The 17,273-nt window shown below is 42.0% G+C and overlaps 1 long non-coding RNA gene and 1 other non-coding gene across 2 annotated transcripts; both read right to left on the bottom strand.

Moving 5' to 3' along the window:
- Positions 1-12,510: 12,510 nt before the first annotated feature.
- trnak-cuu (transfer RNA lysine (anticodon CUU)) lies at positions 12,511-12,583 on the bottom strand. Its single transcript has one exon. It is a non-coding gene; the product is annotated as a tRNA-Lys (tRNA).
- A 1,105-nt stretch (positions 12,584-13,688) lies between these two features.
- LOC146522849 (uncharacterized) lies at positions 13,689-17,244 on the bottom strand. The gene is made up of 3 exons (XR_014873114.1): positions 15,742-17,244; positions 14,024-14,745; positions 13,689-13,929 (listed from the first exon to the last, which is right to left on the bottom strand). It is a non-coding gene; the product is annotated as an uncharacterized LOC146522849 (long non-coding RNA).
- Between the last annotated feature and the right edge of the window lie 29 nt (positions 17,245-17,273).

The following is a 17,273-nucleotide window of genomic DNA, read 5'->3' as shown; positions in this document are numbered from 1 at the left end:
CTGGCTTCATGGACAGATAGAGCTGGGTGTCATCTGCATAGCAGTGAAAATGTATGCTATGTCTTCTAATGATGCTGCCTAGGGGAAGCATGTATAGTGTAAACAGAATTGGTCCTAGCACTGAACCCTGTGGAACTCCATAATTAACCTCAGTGTGTGAAGAGGACTCTCCATTTACATGCACAAATTGGAGTCTATTAGATAGATATGATACAAACCACTGCAGTGCAATACCTGTAATACCTACAGCATGTTCTAATCGCTCTAATAGAATATTATGGTCAACAGTATCGAATGCTGCACTAAGGTCAAGAAGGACAAGCACAGAGATGAGTCCACTGTCAGAGGCCATAAGAAGATCATTTGTAACCTTCACTAAAGCTGTTTCTGTGCTGTGATGTAAACAAGTGCCTTTGCCAGCCCCACATCTATTGTTTGGTCTTTTTGTTTATCTTCCTAATGTAGTAGAGTTGAAATGGCTGCTCAGTGAGACAAAGGGAGAGCAGAAGATGACATTTTTCTTGCAAACATGCTCGTGGCTCAAGAAAAAGTGAATATCTTTTTTTTGTTTTGTTTTGTTTTTGTTTTTTTTACTTTTTTTTTAACTTTTATTGCCAAAAAAACCAAGGCAATTCACATCAACAACATGACCTGAGACTTAATCTGCTGCATATAATGGTGGGGGTTATTCAAAAACTTAATTTAAAAGAAAAAACATATATACACATATACATATACATACATACATACCAATACCTAAGCACAGATGTAACAATGTTAAGGCTTGAGTGTCCTTTCAAGATATTTTATAATTAGTCTCCATTTTTTCTCAAAGGTTGGCACTTTTAGTTGTAGTTGAGCTGTTATCCGTTCCATCGTATAGACGTGTCTAGTTTTCAGAAGCCACTGTGGGTGTTTCTGGCTTGAGCCATTGAATTGTTATCATTTTTCTTGCAGTCATGAGGAGGAGATGCAGGAGAAAGTGCTGTTCATAGGAGAAACCATCAGGAAAGATATCCAACAAAAAGATCAGAGGATCCATTGAGAGGTTAACTGACAATATGTTTTGTATAATGTTCTTGACATCCATCCAGTACTGTTGTATGTAAACACAGTCCCAAAAAATATGCGTCTGGTCCCCCACAGACCCACACTCTCTCCAACATTCATCACTGACACTACTTTTGGATAGAAAGGTTTTCAGTGGAGTTCTAAAAAATCTTAATTTAACCTTCCAGTCAAATTCCTTCCACATTTGACTACCCACCCCTCTATGGCAGCCACAACAGACACGCTCCCATGTGACATCATCCAACATTATATTGAGTTCCATTTCCCATTGTTGTTTTATATGATAGGTATTATCAGACATGTCAATCAGCAGTTTCTGGTAGATCAAAGACACTTGGTTTTTCAATGTAAATGACTTTTCAAGCAGTTTTATAAAATGGTTTTCCAACCCGATTGGTTCTCTTCTAGTATTGTCCCAGTCTTTATGCTTTGTAATGTAGTCCCTTAACTGTAAGTATCTATAATGGTCCCCTGGGGATAAAGTGTATTTAGCCCTTAGCTGGGCAAAACTTTTAAGAGCATTCTTTTCAAACAGCTGATTGACTGTAATCAATCTTTTCTCCGCCCACCTCTCAAAACTCCGATCTGACAACGATGGAAGGAACTCAACATTTCCATTTATGGGAATCGCTCGAGACATGGTCAAATTCCCTTTTAACATTTTTAACACTTGGTTCCAAATCTTTAAGGTGTGCTTGACCCATGGGTTAGTTATTTTAATCTTTTTCCGTGATTGTGGGTTGAGAAATGGGAGACTCCGAAGGGAGATACCTGGTAATGAATGCTCTTCCATAGATACCCACTGCATTTCTGAATCACGAATAATCCAGACAGCCATTGATTTTAATTGAGCTGCCCAATAGTACATTCTGAAGTTAGGCAACTTGAGGCCCCCTTTTTCCTTTTCAGACATTAACACTTTGAGTCTGACCCTTGGTCGTTTATTCTGCCAGATAAATTTAGATGTAATGCGTTCTAATAATTTGAATGCAGACTGAGGGATCAAAATGGGTAGGTGCTGAAATAGGAATAATAGGCGTGGAAGAATATTCATCCTTATACATTCAATCCTCCCCATAAAAGTGAGTGGGAGTAAGTTCCATCTGTCCAAGTCCCCCCTAATCTCCTTGAACAACCGATCATAATTGAGTGCAAGTAGCTGATTGGTTTTAGGAGTAATAATTACCCCCAAGTATCTGAAGCCCTGTCTGGAGTGTCTAAAAGATACAAGATGATCTAGCTGTGTGGGCCAGTTGCCAGCAATCATTAACGCCTCAGATTTATTTGTATTTATTTTATAACCTGACACTGTACCATAATCTTTAAGGTTGCTCAGAAGGGCTGGGACAGAGGTGACCGGATTCTCTAAAAATAGCAAAATATCATCTGCGAAAAGTGACAGCTTATGTTGTGTATTGGTTTCATCTCTAATTCCTTTTATGAGAGGGTTGAATCTGACCAGTTCAGCTAACGGTTCAATACTAAGAGCAAATAAGGACGGCGATAACACTTCACCCTGTCTAGTGCCACGGCCTAGAGAGAAGTCAGAGCAGTGACCATTAACCCTTACCCGAGACCTGGGGTTTTTATATAGTGTTTGGACCCATGAGATAAAAGTCTCATTAAAGCCCATATGCCTGAGAGTCTGTTGCAGGAAGTCCCAATGTACCCGGTCAAAGGCCTTTTCCGCATACAGGCTCAAGAACATTGAAGAGGTATCCCTTTCCTGTGCCATAATCTGAAGATTGAGGACCCTTCTAACATTATCTGAACCTTGCCTATGGGAAATAAAACCTGTTTTGTCAGGTTTCACTAGTTTCCTTATATGTTTTTGAGTTCTATTTGCAATAATGGCTGTAAGAATCTTTAAATCAACACAAAGCAGGCTCATAGGGCGATAAGACATGCATAAAGTCGGGTCCTTGCTTTCTTTATGGATGACACTAATAATAGCTTCAGACCATGACTGGGGGGGATCATTTTTAAATAATGCATAATTATAAACTTTGCATAACAATGGTGTTAGCTCTTTTTCAAAAAATTTGTAATACTCCCCAGGCAGGCCATCCACTCCGGGGGACTTGTTGTTTTTCAGTTTTCCAATACTGTTTTTTATTTCAACAATGGTGATTGGATTTGTTATTAGTTCAGCCTCTTCCTGAGACAGTTTACTAAGATTAATCGGGTTAAGAAATTGTTCAATCTTTTCAAATTTATTTGGGACATTTTCTTCTTTATACAATTGCTGATAATACAAAGAAAATGCTTTCGCAACTTCCTTAGGTTGGCACACAATTTTTCCGGAGTTTGGACATTTAATTTTATGAACAACTCTACTTGATTGCTCTTTACGCATCTGAAATGCCAGCAGTCGGCTTGCCCGATTGCCGTATTGGTAGTACTTTTGATTAACAAAGCGTAGTTGTCCCTCTGCCTTATACGTGTTAGGAGTTTGGTTCTGGTTATGTGGTGTTTTTGTTTGTATGTGTTTTTTGGTGCCTCCCTTTTTGTATAGGTAGGCGGGGCAGTGAGTCACTGAACCTGGCACACCTGTTACTCATCAGATGCTTTCCTCAGAAGTGTTCTTTAGGAGCTACCTGACAGAGGACTAGTGTCGGAGTATTGGTGTTTTTGGAGCGTCTGAAATTCTGCCCCTGCCTGCTGGAGCCCTTGGATTATTTTTGGTGACTATAAGGAGTTTTGTTTCCTCCCTAGGATTTTGTTTCGACTGGTTTGTTTTCCGTCTGGAGGTTTTGGCATCAAACAGTACCAAGTAAGCTCTCCAACTCTCGGTAAAGTTTACTCTAAGCTTTTCTCGGTTATCAGTCAAGACCCTCCTAATTCTCGTCCCTCTCCTTTTTTCAAAGTCAAAGGAAACTAAGTGCAGAGCAGCATCTGCTAAAGGCAGTAGACTCCATGTTGGTTGGGTGGAGAGAGATCCTGAAGGACGTCCGCTGTTAAAAAGAAGCAGAAGAGGAGAGACACGAAAACGGTTTTCATCTAAAGCTAGTCCATCTTCCAGAGGTCGTCTAACCTCCAAGATTATTAATGCTAAACCAAATCAACAGTCAAGTATCTTTTGTCATTAAGTGTATTTTAAACTAAATTCAGTTTCTATTAGTTGAGCAGCATATAGTACTGTATTTATTTACTCACTGTGGAAACATGGACCCTCACACTGGGTTGGGCTTATAGTGCATATCCCTCCTACATTCTGGTCTGTGTTGAAGATAATAGTCTCTGTTTTTAAAACATTTTCGATTGAAATGTTTTAAATGATGCTGTTAGGACTAGTGGATGAATCTGTTACATAAGTGATTGACTTCATGTGTTTGAAATATACTTTTACTGTCAGACTAGAGCACTGAAAACACATCATGAGATGTTCACTTGAATCTCAGCAACTTTAGTGCTCAGACAATCAAAAGATATCAAGTAGAAACTGAGTGTGAAGCAGCAAAGTTCCCGTCATTATTTTTAAAGTGACTGAACTTTAAGCTCAAAATCTTCTCTGTCATTAAACCTGCTTTACAAAAACCCCACTTAACAAAGTCTCGTCTTATTCTCACTGCTTTGATCGAGACTTGTTAGACATGGTGATTTCTGTTTATTATGTAATAACTGTTATACAATAAGACAATGTAAAAAACATCTGCTGTAGAAATGTAAAATTGCCTTAAATCATGAGGAGGCCATTCTGTATTATTTCTGTAATCAATATATATTTTTCTCTTTCCTCCCTTGTGTCTGTTCTTGTTCACAGTATTATACGTTTTGTCTTTTACTTTCAGTGTGCTTGTGTTTAAGTCACTCTTGTAGAATCATCTCGTCCGTGTTTCCTATGTTGACAAGCTTGCCGTGTGTGTGCGTGTTTTAGTTTCACTTCCCCTGCGGTGTCATTATGCTAATTTGTGTCAGCTGTTTCCTCATGTGTTTCCACTTTCCCTAATCTCCTTTGTGTGTATTTAGTCTGTGTGCCTTCTTTCAGTCTTTACCCGATCGTCTGTGTTACCTCCTTCCATGTATTCACAGTTCTCATACAGAAAGTAGAAGAGCTACAGAAGAATCTGACATTTCAGCAGATGTTTTTTCACCAGAGCAAAATCACAAAGTGAAGCTGTTGTGGAAGCAGAGGAGATAGTCAAATCAGCCGGGCCGTTTACTGAGGGAGAGTTTCTGAAGAGCTGCATGATGAAGGTGCGCGACGTCTTGTGTCCAGACAAAATGCAGATATTGGCAAATGTGAGCTTGAGTAGAAATACGGTTGCTGATCGGGTTTGTGAGATGACCACTGATTTAAGAACAGAGATGTGTGAAAGAAGCAAATACTTTATAGCATACTCTCTTGCTGTGGATAAAAGTACAGACATGATGGCTTTACACAGCTGGCCATCTTCATCCGTGAAGTGAACTCCAATATGCCCGTTTCAGAGGAAATATTGGACGTTAATCGATGCACGGTACAACGATAGTGTTGTGTCCACACATACTATTGCATTTGTTCTTAGATGCATTTATCAGAAGCACTAGAGGGCGCTAGTGAGTATGTTGTTCTGGTTGTGGTTTTTGAAGAAGAAAAAGAAAAGGAGTTATCTCCGGTAATCCTCTGTTCCTACCTGCGTGTGTGTGTAATGCCTGCTGAACTAACACCACACAACAAGTGGCAACGAGAGTAGCGGTGATTAAGTTATGGCTCTGCTCTCTTTGCAACCCCCGGCTGTGTTCCTGGATTGTCCGGGCGAACCGAAAATTCCATTTGCTGCGTGGAAAAAGTTGTTCGATAACTACTTGCTGGCGATCGGGGGTAATGACTTTGCTACGGAGAGGAAGAGGGCCCTGCTCATTCACTGCTTGGGAACGGAGGTACAACGAATCTACAGCGCCTTACCACTCGCTACGGATGATTACGAGGGATCCGTAAAGGCTTTGGAAACGTACTTTCATCCTAAAGTCAATGTTGTCGCCGAGAGATACCGTTTCAGGCAACGAGCCCAAGCTGTTGGTGAGTCTACAGATCACTACGTTGCAGCACTGCGTGAGCTCGTGAAACAATGTAAGTTCGGGGCTATGGAGAATGAAATGTTGCGAGATCAACTTGTAGAGAAGACAAATAATGCTCGTATACGTGAAAGACTGCTAATGGAGGAGGATTTGACGCTCGATCGAGCTTTGGAAATTGCTAGGCGTACAGAGGCTGCAATAGCTGATGCAAAGGCCATTGCTGTTGGTGAAACAAAGCCTGTTGCCGCTGTTCAAGTACAAAAGAAGATGCGCAAGCCAAAATACAAAGCAGCTAAAAAAACGGATACAGCTCCGACGTGCTACCGTTGTGGTTCAGCTGATCAAAAAGCCAATGATAAAACCTGCCCCGCCAAAGACTGCAAATGTAATACGTGTGGAAAAATCTGACATTTTTCGAGAGTGTGTAAATCTTCTCATAAGCCTGTTAATGAAGTGACTGTGCCTGAAATGTGTGTTTTAACTGTTGACAATTGTGTCAGTGGTGATCTGGCTAAACTGATGTGCACTGTTACTGTCACTGTACCAAATACTGCACAGGCATGTACTGTTAAGCTACTAGTAGACACAGGGTCTGGTGTTTCCATACTGCCTGAACATGTTTACAGCACAAATTTTGGCTCAGTTAAGTTAAGTAATCCAGCTGTTCAGCTTATTACATATTCAAAAGAGAAACTGGATGTGTTAGGGTGTCTTAGAGCTGACATTACTTACAATGGCAAGATTGCCTCCACAGATCTCTATATTGTGAGAACAGGAACACCCATACTGGGAATGGACTTGGTGACTGCCCTCCAGCTACACATAAAAGGGGGACAATTAGTTCTTGACAGTCCCAAGGTCTGTGCTACACTTCAGCAAACCTCTGCTCTGCCCACTCAATGTAAACAGGAATGTGAGTCTCCAGTTGCATTCGGATGTGCAAAGGACTTTGTACATAAAGTGAAGGTGCGACCTGAGGTCATGCCAATACAGCAGAAACTTCGGCGCTTACCCCTGTCAGTCCGTGATGCTGTTTCCGCAGAACTCAAGAACCTTGAGGAACATGGCATCATAGAGAAAATCGATGCATCTGAATGGGTCTCCCCGATTGTAGTCACTAGAAGGAAGACTGGTGGCATGCGCATGTGCGTTGATTTGAGAGAGCCTAACAAAGCGGTGATCGTTGACAGTCATCCCTTGCCACTGATAGAGGACATACTGTCTGAGCTGCGTGGGGCTGTCATGTTCTCCACCCTGGATCTTAAATCCGCCTACCATCAGTTGAAACTACATGAAGAGAGTAGAGGGCTCACTGCTTTCATTACACATGAAGGACTGTACCAATACTGCAGAGTCCCCTACAGGTTGAGTTCAGCACCTGCAGTGTTCCAAAAGATGATGACAGAAATCCTACGTGGCCAGAAAGGGGTGCAATGCTATCTTGATGATGTCATCATATACGGAACTTCAGAAGCCGAACATGAGGCCAACCTGCGTGCTGTGTTACATAGAATCAACAATGCAGGACTGAAACTCAATGTTGACAAATGTCAACTACGTCAAACTACTCTGAGCTTTTTGGGTCAAAAGATCGGTCCAGAAGGTCTGCTGCCAGATGACTCTCATGTCACTGCTATCCTACATGCTCCGCCCCATACTGATCCTGCAACCCTGCACTCATTTCTTGGCTTGAGTGCATGGTACAGCAAGTTTGTGCCAAATTACGCGACTGTTGTTGAACCTATGAGAGCTCTTCTGCGTAAGGACTGTTCATTCCACTGGAACGAAGCAGCTCAAGCAGCATTTGACCAAGTCAAGCGGTTAATCGTGCACAGCCCTGCCCTGGTGATGTTCGACCCCAGTAAGCCAACCATAGTCTCGACAGATGCCTCAGACTACGGTGTAGGCGCTGTTTTGACTCAACTTGACAGTAATGATGCAGAACAGACTGTTACATTTGCATCTCGCAGCTTGTCTGATGCAGAGAGGAAATACTCAATCGTTGAGAAGGAAGCCCTAGCTTGTGTCTGGGCTGCTGAAAAATGGCGCACATGGCTCTGGGGCAGAAAATTCCTCCTACGAACAGATCACCAAGCACTTACAACACTGCCGACTACTAAGGGCAATAACAGAGCTGGTCTACGCATAGCCAGATGGTCAGCTCGCCTGTTGGAGTTTGACTATGAAGTGGAATATAGAACTGGGTCATTGAACCATGTTGCTGATTGTCTTTCTAGGCTCCCACTTTCCGAGACAGACATGGCATGTGCAGAGGATGTGGAGTCAGTTGCAGCCATCCTCACTGATCTTAGTGCTGTGTCTGAGGATGCTTTCCAGTCAGAGTGCAAAGCCTGTCCAGTGTTCACAAAGCTCCGTGTGCAGATACAGAAAGGCTGGCCTGCAAGGAAGACGTCACTGGAACCTAACTTACAGCTGTGCTTCCCAATCCGCCATGAACTCGCGGTCTTGAACGAGTGCATCGTCAGAGGTACACATCGATTGCTAGTGCCTGAGTCGTTGCAGAAAAAACTCACTCATATAGCTCATGAAACTCACCAAGGCATTGTACGTACCAAACAACGCCTGAGGGAATTGTACTGGTGGCCCAAAATGGATTGTCACATAGAGACACTGATAAAGAACTGTGCAACGTGCAGACAGAATGATAAGTCCACTGTCACCCATGATGCTCCACTCCAACCCATTCCTTTACCAGCTGCTGCTTGGGAAAAGGTGTCTGTGGACATCATAGGCCCTTTTGAAATAGCCTCTTCTGACTGTAGATTTGCCATCACATTGGTAGACTACTTTAGTAAGTGGCCTGAAGTAGCTTTTGCTTCCCGAGCTGATGCAGCTACTATCATTCAGTTCCTTTCTGTAGTTTTCTCTCGTGAAGGGAATCCAAAGACATTAATAAGTGACAATGGCTCTCAATTTCTCTCTGCTGAGTTTGCTGACTTCCTTAAAAGCAGGGGAATCCAACACCTGAGATCTTCAGTGTATTACCCAAGAGCTAATGGGGAAGTTGAGAGATTCACTAGGTGCGTTAAAGACTGCCTACAGACTGCCTCGATTCAAGGACAACCCTGGAAATCATTCCTGAGAACTTACCTGATGGACTACAGAGCAACCCCTCATTCAACAACTGGAGTTTCCCCTTCAGAACTGCTCCATGGACGACGAATGAGAACAAAGTTACACGTAATGGATATGCCTGTTCCTCAGACAGAGAGGCTTACCATGTGCGAAAGAGTTAAGAATAAGCAAATGAAAATGAAAGAATACACTGATGCTCGCAGACACGCCAAACCATCCAACTTTCAGCCTGGTGACAAGGTACGGGTTAGGAAGCCGTGGAAGGTAAAGAAAGGCGAGTTAAAGTTTTCCAAACCAAGGACTGTCATGACAAGGAAAGGACCAAACACTTATTTGCTGGATGATGGACGGACCTGGAACGCCTCACACTTATTGGCTCTGTCAGAGCTGAACACAGGTACTGATTCTGACACAACAATGGACTGTCATAAACCAGGAACTGATCTAGCATCTAACTCTGAGCCTGATAGTAGGCTTAGGCCCACCAGGATGAGGAACCCACCTTGCTGGACCCAAGACTTTGTCATGGGAAAGTGAATGTTACTGAGTAATGTGAAATATGTAAAACATGTATTAGGTGACATACATCAGAATGATGAAGTCAGGTTCACATAAGAAATCCTTGTTCAAAGGGGGAGATGTTGTGTCCACACATACTATTGCATTTGTTCTGTAGATGCATTTACCAGAAGCGCTAGAGGGCGCTAGTGAGTATGTTGTTCTGGTTGTGGTTTTTGAAGAAGAAAAATAAAAATAAAGAAAGGAGTTATCTCCGGTAATCCTCTGTTCCTACCTGCGTGTGTGTGTAATGCCTGCTGAACTAACACCACACAACAGATAGGAAAAGACATGTTTGAAAACTTATGACGGTTATTAGAAGTTATTCTTTATTCTAAGTGTATTTATTCTGAAACAATATTCCTGTCTGTTTTTATTCATATTTATGTTCAAAAAACATTGTTTTAGTGTGTTCAATAAATGCTTACCCTGTTTGGCCCTCAACCTAAAGTGTGCTTTGAGTTTTGGCCCCCTGTACAATTAAGTTTGACACCTCTGATCTAGAGCAGCTCCATCCTTCACAGCCTTTGTGATACTGACTCTCCCTGGTGACCAGAAACAAGAGTCCTTCACCAGTCCTGTAAACCAGTTGCAAATAATTTTGGATACACCTCCACCAGAAAATCAACAACTGCAAATCATAGCATGCTGGGGGGAAAGCAAACAGAAGTCAACTAGTACTGCATTGCCAGTGGCACATATTCAGACTTCAGTGGCAAAAGCACCATTTTCCATTTTAATTCATCAACTAACACAACATGTGCTATATTCTGGTCTCATTCACGACAGACTCCAGAATATCTATTTCCTACCCAACGGGGTAGTAAGTTTTATTAACAAGTCATGCGACTCAAATTGGTCCTCTGCCATGTACAACAGCAACATACAGCCTAACAATCCTTACTTGTGTGACACTCTAAAACGTCCGTGCAGCAACACAATCCATTGTGGAACAAACCATCTTGCAAACAATAATTCACATTATTACATCCCTTCTCTTTTTTTTGTTTTTGGAAAAAACAGAAGTCCTTTTTTGTTTTGATTTGTCCTTCTTCTTACTGAGGGAGAAAACAATATGAAACACTCAAAGAATACAAAAGCATTCCACTATTCAAACATGTACATTTCTGCAAGCTGTAGGGAACATCACAGAATACACAACTCTTCCCCTCAAACAATAAACAATAAATCATCATTATGTAACATAGTCCTTGTACCGAAGTGGTGGAACCACTTTGCAGCCTGACCTTGTCCTGACACCCCCTGCTACCTCGTCAGTCTTGATCTGCTGCCCACGAGTTTCTGAAGGAGCTGTCACTGAGCTGCTCAGTGCCCCAGTGTCTGTCATGGCATTTTCTTGATCCATCACGCCTGCAAGTCTCAGGTGCCTCCGATTCCTCCTCAGGACACTTCCAGAGTCCAACTGAACCTCATAGGACCTCGTGTCAACAGTCCCAATCACCACTCCCCTGCTCCAAGTGGAATGGCGGTCAAAAGGCTGAACTCTGACACTGTCCCCTAGCTTCAAAGAGTCCATGTCTCGTGCTGATCGGTCATAGCACAATTTTTGGCGCTTCTGTTTCATCTCCAACTCCCGCAGGGCTGGAATGACTTTTGGCCTTAGCAGGCTCGTCCTGGTTGGCAAAAGCGTCTGTGTCCTCCTGCTGAGCAGCCTCTGAGCTGGGCTGGTCTCCAGGCCTTGTGATGGTGTGTGGCGATGGTCCAGAATCACAAGATATGGGTCCTGCCCCGCCATTTTTGCCTTTAGCAGCAGCCTCTTTGCTGTCTTCACTGCTGAATCAGCCTTCCCATTACTCTGAGGGTAACCTGGTGAAGATGTTTTGTGCTGGAAATCCCACAGTCGACTAAATCTCAGAAAGTCACCGGACGTATACTGTGGTCCATTATTTGAAACAACAATGTCCGGGATGCCCTGTCTGGCAAAGTGAGCCTTCAACTTTCTAATCACTTGGGTGGACTTGGTGTCCGGGAGATAGTCAATTTCCCAGGAGTTTGAATAGTAGTCCACTGTGATAAGGTAGTCCTTGTTGTCAAACATAAACATGTCTGAGCATATCCTTAGCCCATGGTCTAGTCAGGATCTCATGTGGGACCAAGGTCTCTTTCTGCTGTCTGTAGTCAACTGACCTGCAGATGTCACACTTAGTCACATAAGTCTTAATTTGTTTGTTCATGCCTGGCCAATACACACACTCTCTGGCTCTCCTCAGACAACCTTCTACACCTAGGTGTGTTGAGTGTAGTCTAGCTATGATCTCCAGTTTCTTCGGGGGCGTGGGTTCGAATCCCACCGCTGCCACCATGTTATATTCTGGTCTCATTCACGACAGACTCCAGAATATCTATTTCCTACCCAACGGGGTAATAAGTTTTATTAACAAGTCATGCGACTCAGATTGGTCCTCTGCCATGTACAACAGAAACATACAGCCTAACAATCCATGCTTGTGTGACACTCTAAAACGTCCGTGCAGCAACACAATCCATTGTGGAACAAACCATCTTGCAAACAATAAATCATCATTATTACAACATGCATGTGTTTAGACAGATTTGAAAGAAACAACAAGGCATGTTTAGTCCAGCGGGAAGCTGCAAGGGCGTTGCAGTTTTCAAAGACCTGACACAGTGCTTTGACAACTTGGCAATCATGTCAAATATTTGTCACTATAAGAATTTCCCCCCACATTACACAAGATAAGAAAAGATAAAACTATATTAATCTCTCGGTTGGGTTCCTCTGCGAAATTCTGTAAAGAATGACGCCCAAACAGGGACTTGAACCCCGGACCCTTAGATTAAGGGTCTGATGCTCTAGCGACTGAACTATCCAGGCTCAACATACAAACACTAATGGCGTATTAATGTAATAGTCTGACTCTGCAATGTGTAAGCAGCCATAGTCAGCCAAGTCATAATCAAAACAACAAACAACTCATGTTTTGATGAAATTGCAAACCCTCCTGGTCAATAATCACATAAGCTGTACATGCAGGAAGCAAAGGCTGATAAAGGAGCACAACATTCAGACAAATCCAAGACATAATGAAATGAACCACAATAACTGTGTATGCATAAATCAGGTGTCAGTGAACACTTAACGATCACAGATCTTTAGAACCACAGCCAGATAACAATTTTCCCCCCAAATAAATGTGTAGATTTTAGCTAAATATATATTATAGAATCAACACCATGGGTATTTCAGATTTCACACAGGTGGTTGGTTGTTACACTCTGGAAATGTGAGTGTTATGGACCCTCTGTGTGTGTGTGGGGTTAAAATGATGCCACCTTAAAATGAAACTGAAAATAATTAACACGAAAATGTTGTATCGAAAGGGGAAAAATGAAACTGAAAAAAAGGTGAATTGAAACCGTAAATGTGCGAATAATTTTTTTTCTATTATTAACTAAGTTTTGAAACCTACATCTTTGTGGTTTTTTTGCTTACATCTTTTTTTCCAATTTCAGTTTGCTGGTAATGTTGCTGTACGAATGAGTATTACAGCCACATTAAGAAAAACTATTTTAGATAACATTGAAGATAAAGTTTCAATTTTGAGATTAAAATCGTAATTCAATTGAGAAAAAAGTCCAAATGTGGAGATTACAGTTGTTTCAAGACAAACTGCAACAGTTGCTATACCCTCTGAGTTAATGTAATTGTGCTTCAGAATCCATTTAGTCTCAATGCAGGAAATGATTTCTCTTTTAGCACATAAACACAGTGTGGTGATCAACAATAGGGCGTTGAAAAGATGGTGTGGAAAGCTGCATCTCATCAAATGGAAAAACACACCAAATTAAATTGAGGGTTACAGCATGTGGAAGGAAGTAATGAAGTACAAATACTTTGTTACTGTATTAATGATGTCACCGTTCACTGAGGACTCACACGCAGGACTCTTCACTTTGAGGAGAAATAGTGGGGTTTATTACACCAGATATATGTACAGACAGTGCAGGGAATTGTGCTATATACAAATGTTACATAGGGCCCAAAATGGCCTCCGTACAAGAAAGTAGTAGCTCTAATATTGACCAGTAACGAACCACCACACGCACACTGCAATGGGTTACACAAGATTTATTTGTTCTTTCTCCGGGTAAAACTACTGGCTGAAGACAACTCTCGCCAGGAATCCAAGGCCCAAAGCCACCGCGGTCAGGGTTGTTAGCCTGGTTACAAACAGGGGAAAGGTGGTCACTTGGAAGAACAAGCAGCCAAAACGTATCAATCCTGCATCTTCCTCAAAAAAGGCTTGCCGCCCACCTTTTCAGGCCTGACTTTGTTCGAGGCTGGGTCTCCACATCACATCCTGGGAGCTGGAACTTCCCCAAAACTGGTCCAGTTTCCTTGTCAGGGGCACAGAGAGTCTCCAGTCCAGTGTTTGTTTTCCTGCCTCCCAGCACATCCACTCACATCCCAATAAAAATGAGTCCTCCCTCCAACATCCTCAGATTATTTTAAAAGCAAAACCAGGCCAGGTTAAAAATCTTTTCCGTTAAAATGTGCACACTTCATCCTGGATCTTGGCGGCTTCCCTGCTACACCAGTGTCCTACTAAAAACACCGACAACAACTACTTCCTGTTTCCTCTCCCCTTTATAGAGAAGGGCTCCAATCCTCCCCAATCAGCTTTTCCCTGTACTCAACTCCAAATAGCTGGCAGCTGGACTAGAGTAGAATCTCCACTCCCACATGGGTGTGGCCCACACCTCACATCAAACGCAAAGAAACACCAAAGCATGCAATTAATACAAAACAAAATCTAAAGTAATGCCAACCCAAAAGCTTAGTGGGGGATTCTCTCCATACTTTTCCACCAGGCTATACTCTGTAACACAAGTGTGACGGGGTCCAGGCTCCAGGAAATCTAAGGTGGGGAGGACAGGGAAAGCTTCTCTTCGCTCACTCACTGCTCGCTATAGCCACTCTCCAATCATTCACAACTAAGGATCTGCTCCAGGAAAACAGGGCCACGTCCAGGGGAACTAAACACAGAGTGTACACATTAGAATGAAGGCACAGAAATAGCAAGAGTCTAATACTAAGAGACCTTTAGGAGACCTTCATTACTTTAGGTTTAACACCTTTAAGGGGAGTTATTATTTTGTCACTGCGAGCCTCAAATCAAACTGCTTTGAGATTAAACAGTAACACATGAAATTCATTCCTGTTGGTGTATTAATCACCAGGAATATCACAGAAAAAGAGATAAAAGTGGCAAAACTATGTGTCATAGTCAGGGCTTAAAGTGTTTCCTTTTTCTTGTTTTTGGCCCAACGACTGATTGTAAAGCTGACATGTAAGTCTTCATGTTTTTAAATCAGACATTGGTTCTGTACATGTGACATTATTTTTTTTCATATTGTGAAACGTGCTGCTAAACAAACTGAGGAAGACTAACTGGTTTATTTAAAGGTTGCAGGTTAGTGCAGGATAAACAGGTTAGTTTGCTGCACTGTGATGGATTTAAAGTAAAGAACAGTGTGTGACTGCTGCACAGTGGCTGTGGTTTCATGCTCAGAGTTTGTTACATCAAGTGTAGCAGAGATGAATTTGAAGTTAAGCTGATGATGCTTAGATTCACTGAATTTCACCTTCATACCAGCTGAATAGTGTCTAATATAAAGAGCATGAACAGTTTACTGTCAGTGTAGAGGATGGAAATCAGTTCAACTAATGAAACATCTGCTAACATCTGGTTGAATTCACTTGTGTAAATCCACAAAGAGCAGCAGGTCAGCTGATCACAGCCTGTACATTCAGAAAATCTACTGGAGCTCTCAGCAGTAATTATACTGAGTCGTGAATGTTTTCCCCACACTGAGCCATTGCAACTGATTTTAGGGTTCCTCCACCTGCTGAATCCACTTTAACCCCTGACTGCCCATTTTCCTGTTTAGAGACAAAGTCACCTTCTACAATATAGGCAACAAAAAATAGAGCCATTTTTTTATTTTCCTAGTGTAAGTCCAGAAACTCACCTCAGACATGTTGTTCTTTTCCTCACTCCACCGCAATCCTGGAGAAACGCCCCTCTCTGTAGCTTTGCTTCAGCATTTAATACAAAGAAGACAGTGAGTCCTGCTCCCATGTCATTCCCTCCATGTCTCGCCTCGACCTTCATGATCCCTGCTATAAATCAAGTTTTCATTCAAATCAAACAAACGTGTGCTGAGTCAGCTTTTGGCTCCAACCTTTGTACACCAGCCGCTTGGCCTTGACAGCACAAGGTCCTGGACCACGTTTACATGTCTTCATAAGTTAACAGATGTGAAGTATTTTCACATACGGTCCTTAAAGCTTCTGTTAAAACGTTCCACAAAACTTGGTTTAATCAATGTGTGATATTAAACTGAACCATCAGTTGATGGAAATGTTTATTATTAAACTCCTCGCCTTCATCTGTTGGAAGTTTCTCACTCAGAACATCCTCAAAAGCAGATGCAACAGATGCTCCTGCCTTGGTTTGAAGACACCTGCATGCATACTTAGAAAATCCATCTGTACATGTCAGTAAGTGTCTCACATTATCATTATCTGCACAATATTCACCCATATCAGCCAAATCAGCCTCAAACTGTTTGTCGATTCCACTAATCAAAACTCTATTTCTGGGAAAAAGTCTTCTTGCTGGTTAATAGCAAAGAAATAAACTGTTGGTAGATCCACTTTTTACAACGAATCATCCATCAATAAATATCTAACTCAGTTCCAAAACAACAAACAATTTCAGTGAATATGAATCTCCAGGAGGTAAAAAGGGTTGGAGCTCAGCATCAGTCAGAAGAGGAAGATGAAGTGATGAAGAAGAGAGTGTTCAGTGGAAAAAGGTCTGTGAGTTCATGTAAATGCTGCTTCTGCTGCAAGACAGACATAAAAATGCATAAATGCTCCATGATTTTCATTTCTATCCATCATCTTGAACACTGACTATAAATGTGTTCACTTCATTATTGTGTGATTTGGTTTCTTCACGTGTCTCCTTCAGTGCAAATAAAGGACTGTTAGAGTGTGTGCTGTGTGTTTTTCTGAAGCATGACAATCCTTTCCAACAAGTATTTCCAGCTGTTTGTCTCCACTCTGCACTTTAGTCTTTCTTCCTGTCATGTCTGTGTTTGTCCACCAGGTGTCTCCCTCAGCTCATTTTCTCCAAATCAGAAGCATCAGATTTGTGGAGACGCTCTGCCTGCCAGACACAGCTCAGGGCAAAGAAACATGTCTATCCTCCACAATATACAGGCCTGTATCATTTAGTTCAACAGTCCCCAACCTTTTGTGTGTCACCGACCGGCTATTAAGGTGTTGTGGATAAATACAACAAAATAAAACCAGTATCGGTACAAAAAAATGTTTTCTTCTCTTGCTGCCTGGTACCAGTCTGGGGCCCGGGGGTTGGGGAACACTGATTTGTTTTTTTATATTTAAATGTATAAATAACTGAGTGTGATCAAGCTTTTCATCTCAAAAGGACATTAAATGTCATCACTGTAGATACAACAATAATAATAATAAT

Source organism: Neolamprologus multifasciatus, chromosome 3, assembly GCF_963576455.1.
Source record: "Neolamprologus multifasciatus chromosome 3, fNeoMul1.2, whole genome shotgun sequence".
NCBI classification, from domain to species: Eukaryota; Metazoa; Chordata; class Actinopteri; order Cichliformes; family Cichlidae; genus Neolamprologus; species Neolamprologus multifasciatus.
This window is presented reverse-complemented; position numbering and strand designations above follow the sequence as displayed.